The 8,196-nt window shown below is 37.1% G+C and overlaps 1 pseudogene; it reads left to right on the top strand.

Moving 5' to 3' along the window:
* The first annotated feature begins 4,029 nt into the window (after positions 1–4,029).
* Positions 4,030–7,685, top strand: LOC137940649 (uncharacterized; annotated as a pseudogene).
* The last annotated feature ends 511 nt before the right edge of the window (positions 7,686–8,196 follow it).

The raw sequence follows: 8,196 nt of genomic DNA, 5'->3' as shown, positions 1-8,196 counted from the left end.
CAATCACGCATAACAGGCTTTATATTTTTAAGAATTGAGTTAAGAAATACTCTGTAAAAAATCCTCCCCCCCTCCACGCCTCCCCCTTTTCTTCCTGATGATTTCAAAACCTAATATATAAAAACTAAAAAGAGTTTAAAATCTCTAAAATGTATAATTTTTTCTTAGATCAAAACTTGAGTTTTCAGTTTCTCTTGATCTCTCGTAAACAAAAAAAAAAAAGATAAGGCACATGTATCTAAACAAAATGAAAATTTTAGAGTTTATGTATGAAAAAAATTAAAAACAATAACAAATGTAAGTAAAGAAATTTTATTCACACACCACAAATGAACACAAAAGTTTTCTTCTCCAGGTTTGGTAAATTCCACTGGTTCAACCCTAAAACCTTGGAATTCTATAAGAAAGAGATTTCTAATTGATCCTAACATGTTTTAAATATGGATATGCATGCTTGAAACATGTTAAAGATGCAAATGACCTATGGATCCAAACATTTTGAAAAGAATAACAAATGCTCATTAAATTCTCAAAATTGAACGTGCGGTGGGATATTTACCCGAGGCAAACAAGTCATTCTTTTGCCCATTTACAAATACCTGACCTAACAATCATATGTGATTTGTAAAGTGATTTATGAGCCAATCATGTATAATGAGCTATATTTTTGTAAGAAATGACTTATGAAACACTAATTAAAAAATCCTCCCCGCGACCCCCTTTTCTTGCCGATGATTCCAAAACCTAGTATATAAAAACTAAAAAGATTTTGCAATCCCTAAAAATTAAAGAGACTTTTGGAATTATCTCTCTCTACATTTGTGCATTTCCATTTTGGATATATAGTTTTTTCTTAGATCAAAACTTGAGTTTCACTTTCCCTTAATGTCTCGTAAATAAAAAAACTTAAGGCAAAAAGATCACAACAAAATGAAAATTTTCGAGTTTATGTATTGAAAAAATAAAAAAAATAACAAATGTAAGTAAAGAAAATTCATTCACATACCACAAATGAACACAAAATTTTTGTTCTCCAAGTTTGGGAAATTCCACTAGTTCAACCCCATTAGCTTGGAGTTCTACAAGAAAGAGATTTCTAATTGATCCTAACATATTTTTAATATGGATATGCATGTTTGAAACATGTTAAAGATGCAAATGACCTGTGGATCAAAAGCTTTTGAAGACAAATGCCCATTAAATTCTCAAAGTTGAACGTGCGGTGGGATATTTACCCGAGTCAAACAAGTCATTATTTTGCCCATTTACAAAAAGCTGACCTAACGATCATATGTGACTTTATAGTGAATTTTCAGCCAATCATGCATAACGGGCTATATTTTTTTAGGAAGGTGATTGTGAAACCTAATATATAAAAACTGGAAAGATTTTACAATTCCTAAAAATTTTAGAGACTTTTTGGAATTATCTCTCTCTACATTTGTGCATTGATATTTTGGATGTATACTTTTTTCTTAGATCAAAACTTGAGTGTTCACTTTCTCTTTATCTCTCGTAAACAAAAAAAAAGATAAGGCAAATGGATCAGGACAAAATAAAATTTTTAGAGTTTATGTATGGAAAAAATTAAAAAAAATAACAAATATAAGTAAAAAAAATTTATTCAGACACCACAAATGAACACAAAAGTATTTTTCTCCAAGTTTGGGAAATTCCTCTGGTTCAACCCTAATAGTTTGTAATTCTATAAGGAAGAGATTTCTAATTGATCCTAACATGTTTTAAATATGGATATGCATGCTTGAAACATGTTAAAGAAGCAAATGACCTATGGATCCAATCCTTTTGAAGAGAATAACAAATGCTCATTAAATTCTCAAAGGTTAACATGTGGTGGAATATTTTCTAGAGTCAAACAATCCATTAAGTTGGTGATGAGGACATCAAGCCTGCATGGATGACTCATGAACCAACTCAAGTTCTAGTTGGTCTTGTGGCGAGGGCACGAGCTAAAAGATTCAAAGAGATGTTGAATAACTTAGTCCGGAGGGTTATACAAAAGTAAGAGAGTGTGGTCACCACGGAAGGGAAACAAAGACTGGTGTCAATCATCAAAATTGATCAGGAAGAAAGTCCAACCGCCATACACGTGCATTGAGGAAGCGCATGTGGTTAGAAGATATCGTGGGACCACAAGGATACTCACGAGTTGGACATTCATCCTAGAAGGGCATGTGGTTAGAAGATCTAGTGGAATCCACAAAGATATCCACGAATTGGCAACTAAGTCTTGGAAGATCACGTGGGAATATATTAGGTTTTCTATTTACGTTAAGAGACCTTATGTTTCCTTTAATTGAATGTAATTAGGGTTTTCAATGTCCTCCACTATAAGTAGCGGACTTGTATTCGGATTTGGAACCTTTGATCATTATTGAAATTGAGAGTTATTCTTCTTGAGTTTTTGAAGGAACTTTTTTGAACTTATCAGGGATTTTTTCATGAGGCGTTCAAAACGACTTATCAAACGAATTTCCATTGTGGCGTCTTTACTATACCAAGGTTCTTGCTTATCTAACCAATGGGTCACAGTTTCCATCCAAACTTGAAAGGTCTTGGGGATGATTACCAGATTTGGTATCGGGTCTCTTCATAGGTTGACGTGGTTCGTATTAGTTGGTATCAGAGATTTGGTTTATCAGCTTTGTCTATCCTTTTTTGTTTGTTATTCCTCTCTATTTTTTTCCATCCATGTCAAAGTCTTTCGTTTCTTTTGTTTTAGGTATTTCGGCCATCACAAAAAAAAAAAAAATTGGCTTGATTGTTGTTCTCATTGTTTTTTATTTCTATCCTATTCTCGTTGTTCTTGATTTCTATACTATTCTCATCATTCTTGATTGTTATCCCTTCATTGGTATTAGTGTTTGAGTCCACTTTGTTTACAAACCCTAGAAACGTGAATTTAGGGTTCTAGTATTTTAAAAAAAAAGGTTTTCTGAATTCTTCTAGGTCTTGTTCCTTGATACTCGTTTAATATCCGAATTGCTCTTGTCATTGTGGCTTGATACTTGTTATTGTGACATCAATGAAAAGAAAAGAAAAGAAAGAAAGGAAAAAGAAAAGGATCCAAAAAAAAAAAAAAACCAAAACTGTTCTTAAAATTTTTTGTTCTAATCTTGATTCTTATGTTCTAGAACCTCTTGTGCCAAAACCCCACACTTGAGTGTCAAAAAACATCACATTCCTAGTACAAAAAAATAATTTTTTTTTTGATTCGTTTGGTCTATTCTCTTTCTTGATTCGTTTGATCTGCTCTCGTTTTGACTCGTTTGGTCTATTCTCGTTTTGATTCACTGCTGGATTTCCTTATTCTTGTTTGATTAGTTTCAAAAGAACTCAAAGAAGAATACAAGTGAATTGGGCAGGGAGTGTGGTGAGGATCCTATTTCTTTGCCTTTTTTTGTTGTTGTGTGTGTCTAACTTTATTTGCAGAGTTCAAAATCATGTCGTATAATCAAGAGAAAAATACAAACGAAGAGAGCCCATTGACCAATATTTCAAACCTCCAAATGCAAGCCTTAATTGGGAAGATGAAATGGATAATGAGGGTAGAGATGGAAGAAATGCATGGGAGGTTGGAGAGAGAAGAAGAGGGGACACAAAGGGTGCAATCTCTACTTGTTCCAAACACCTCAGTGAGGAACATGCTGCCTCGAAGGAAAATAGAGGATACGGGTGAATTTGACGGTGACAATTTAGAGGATTCTGATTGGATGTCAGTGGGCAGCCATAGGAGATATGGCCGGGCTAGAGAAGCTAGGAACCGGGTAGATAGCAACTTGGGAAATATCAAGCTGAAAACTCCTGCTTTTCAAGGAAAGAGTGATCCTAAAGCCTACCTCAATTGGGAAAAAGATAGAATTGGTGTTTGATTGTCACAATTACTCCAATTTAAAGAAGGTAAAACTCGCTGCCAATGAATTTACTGATTATGCTATTGTGTGGTGGGATCTGTTGTGCATCAATAGGAGACGGAGTGGAGAACGTCCTATTGACAATTGGGATGTGATGAAGTGGGTGATGAGACAATGGTTTGTACCTAGTCATTACTACCGAGATCTCTACCTCAAACTGGAAAGTCTCTATCAAGGTAACCAAAGTGTTGACGAGTATTATAAGGAGATGGAGATAGCAATGATTAGAGCTAATGAGGAGGAGGATCGGGATGCGACAATGGCCAGATTTTTAAATGGGTTAAATAAGAAGATTGCTAATACAATTGAAATACACCATTATGTTCAATTGGAAGATTTGGAGCATATGGCTATCAAGGTTGAGAGGCAACTCAAGAGGGGTGGTATACGGCCAAGAGCAGCTCCACATCGTTCAAGTACAACACCTTGGAGGTCAAACTACCCAAAGAAGGAAGAAACATCATCCGCCTTCAAGACCAAACCAGAGCTCAAAGCAGCCACCACTTCCACAATTGCTCAAGGTAAATCAGTCCCTCTTTCGACTCATTCTAGTGATATTAGATGTTTTAAATGTCAAGGGAGAGGACACATAGCTAGTCAATGCACGAACAAGAAAATTATGGTGATCTGGGAAAATGGTGAGTTGAGTCTGAAGACAACGATGATCTAGTTGACATGCCACTATTGGAGGATGCTCCCATCAGAGATGAGAAGTTTGGGGCAGATCACGATGAGATGCTTGCATTAGTCGCACAACTAGCCTTAAACTTGCAAGCTCAAGAAGAGAAAGAAGAAGTACAAAGGGAGAACATCTTTCACACTCGTTGTCACATGAAAGACAAGGTATGTAGTGTTATTATCGATGGCGGTAGTTGCACTAATGTTACTAGTACTTCTATGGTTAAAAAGTTAGGGCTCACGACACTTAAGCACTCTCGACCATACAAGTTGCAATGGTTGAATGATAGAGGTGAACTAAGGGTCATAAAGCAGACTGTGGTACCATTTCGAATTGGTAAATATGAGGATGAAGTATTGTGTGATGTGGTACCCATGCAAGCTGGACATCTACTTTTAGAAAGACCATGGCAATTGGACCGACGTGTCCAGCATGACTGCTTCACCAATAAGTACTCATTCATGCACAATCAGTGGACAGTCACTCTAGTTCTGTTGACCCCAAAACAAAACTATGATGATCAAGTGAGGTTGCAACAATTGAGTGACAAAATAAATCGAGGGATCAAAAGAATTTGAGAGAGCAAAAGAATGAGAGTACAAAAAAAAGTGAGGTTGTGCACAATGAGAGTGAGAGAAAAATAGAGAGAAAAGAAAGAGATACAGCCTGCAAAGGAAATATAGAGTGAAAAGAAAGAAATTTCTATGCAAAAATGAGTGAGGTGAAGCGAGCAATGATTTCAAAATAGCCGATAATTGTACTCATGTACAAGGAGGCTCTTTTAAATGCTAACCAACTTGACGCTGTGCTGCCAAGTGTTGTAGTTTCTCTCTTGCAGGAGTTCGAGTAGTGGTTTCCCGAGGAGGTACCACATGGGTTACCACCTCTTCGAGGGATCGAACACCAAATTGATTTCATTACTGGTGCATCCATTCCAAATCGACCAGCATATAGGAGCAACCCGGAGGAGACGAAAGAGATTCAAAGGCAAATCAAAGAATTGATGGAGAAAGGGCACGTGAGAGAAAGCATGAGTCCTTGTGTAGTACCGGTGATTGTAGTGCCTAAGAAGGATGGAACATGGAGGATGTGTGTTGATTGTACGGCCATCAACAACATAACGGTAAAGTAGCACCATCCTATTCCTCGTTTAGATGAAATGTTAGTTGAGTTGCATGGTTCTTGTGTGTTTTCAAAAATACATCTTAAGAGTGGGTATCATCAAATACAAGGTAAGGAAAATGTGGTTGCGGATGCACTCTCACACAGGTATAATTTAATCTCTAATCTTGATGCTAAAGTTCTTGGTTTTGAGCACATTAAGGAACTTTATCAAGATGACCACGTTTTTGGGGAAATTTATAGTGCTTGTGAAAAATCTTCAGAAGGTAAGTTCTATAGGCATGAAGGTTTTTTTTTTCGAGAGAATAAATTGTGTGTCCCTAATTGTTCAATGAGAGATTTGTTAATTTGAGAATCCCATAGTGGGGGTTTAATGGGACATTTTGGAGTCGCTAAGACTCTAGCTATTTTCCAGGAGCACTTCTATTGGCCACATGTGAAATGGGATGTTGAGAGAATTTTTGGTAGGTGTGTCACTTGAAGGCAAGCAAAATCGAGCCCCCCCTCCTCCACCCCCCTCCACCCCCCCCCCCCCCCCCCCCCCCCCCCCCCCCCCCCCCCCTCTACCTATTCCCAGTTCACCTTGGATTGATATTTAGATGGATTTTGTTTTGGGTTTACCAAGGATTCGACGTTGGAGGGACTCAATCGTTGTGGTTGTAGATCTGTTTTCTAAGATGGCTCATTTTATTCCTTGTAATAAGACTGAAGATGCTTCTCATGTTGCAAATGTTTTCTTTAGGGAGATTGTCAAGTTACATGGCATGCCTCAAACAATCATGTCAGATTGGGATGCTAATTTTTTGAGTTACTTATGGAAGACTTTAAGGGAAAACTAGGAAAAAAACTTTTGTTTTCTACTAGTCACCCTCAAACTGATGGTCAAAAAAAGTAGTTAATAGGACTTTATCCACTTTGTTGAGAGTTGTCATTGGTAAGAACATTAAGACTTGGAAGGATTGCATCCCACATGTTGATTTTGCTTATAATCGTACCATCCATTCTACTACTCAATGCTCGCCGTTTGAAATTTTTTATGCATTTAATCCTTTAACTCCTTTTGATTTATCACCTTTACCTGTTTCTAAGCATGTGAACTTAGATAGTAAGAAGAAGGCAGAATTTGTGAAGCAACTCCATGAGAGGGTTGGGGTCAACATAGAGAGGAGAACCGAACAATACATCAGGCAAACTAACAAGGGACATCACAAACTCGTTTTTGAGCCCGGTGATTGGGTGTGGTTACATATGAGGAAAGAAATATTTCCAGTGCAAAGGCATTCTAAGTTGCTTCCCCGAGGAGACAAACCATTCCAAGTGCTAGAACGGATCAATGACAACACTTATAGACTTGACTTACCAGGTGAGTACAATGTTTGTGCTATTTTCAATGTTACTGATTTAAGTCCTTTTGATATTGGTGACAATTTGAGGACAAATCCTTCTCTAGAAGAGGGGAATGATGAGGACATCGAGTTTGCACGGAAGACTCATGAACCAACTCAAGTTCCAGTTGGTCTAGTGACGAGGGCATGAGCAAAAAGATTCAAAGAGATGCTGAATAACTTAGTCCGGAGGGTTAAACAACAAGAAGAGAGTGTGGTCAGCATGGAAGGGGACCAAAGGCTGGTGTCAATCATCAAAGTTGATCTGGAAGAAAGTTCAACAGCCATACACGTGCATTGAGGAAGCGAATGTTTTTAGAAGATCTCGTGGGACCCACAAGGATACCCACAAGTTGGTAATTCATCCTAGAATGGCATGTGGTTAGAAAATCTTGTGGAATCCACAAGGATATCCTCTAATTGGCAACTAAATCTTGGAAGATCACATGGAAATATATTAGGTTTTCTATTTACTTTAAGAGACCTTACGTTTCCTTTAATTCAATGTATTTCGAATTCCTCCACTATAAATAGGGGACTTGTATTCGGATTAGGAACCTTTGATCATTATTGAAATTGAGAGTTAATCTTCTTGAGTTCTTGAAGGAACTTTTTTGAACTTATCAGAGATTTTCCTTGTGGCATTCAAAACAACTTATCAAACGGATTTCCATCCACTTTTGTGGTGTCTTCACTATACCAAGGTTCTTGATTTGCTAAGCAATGGGCCGTAGTTTCCATTCAAGCTTGAAAGGTCTTGGAGACGATTACCAGATTTGGTATCGGGTTTCATCACAGGTTGATGTGGTTCGTATCGTTTGCCCATTTACAAAAATCTGACCTAACAATCATAGGTGATTTGTAAAGTGATTTATAAGCCAATCATGCATAACGAGCTATTTTTTTTTAAGAAATGCCTTATGCAACACTCAGTTAAAAATCCCCCCTGCCTCCTCGTTTTCTTTTCGATGATTGCAAAACCTAATATATAAAAACTAAAAAGAGTTTACAATCCCTAAAAATTACAGAAGTTTTTGGAGTTATCTCTCTCTACATTTGTGCATTTCCTTTTTGG

This window comes from Aristolochia californica, unplaced genomic scaffold (genome assembly GCF_029961685.1).
Source record: "Aristolochia californica isolate CCGP_79_NKW_82.1479 unplaced genomic scaffold, dmAriCali1.0.hap1 SCAF_9, whole genome shotgun sequence".
NCBI lineage: Eukaryota > Viridiplantae > Streptophyta > Magnoliopsida > Piperales > Aristolochiaceae > Aristolochia > Aristolochia californica.
Note: the sequence above shows the minus strand (reverse complement) of the source record. Positions and strands in the feature narration are given on the sequence as shown.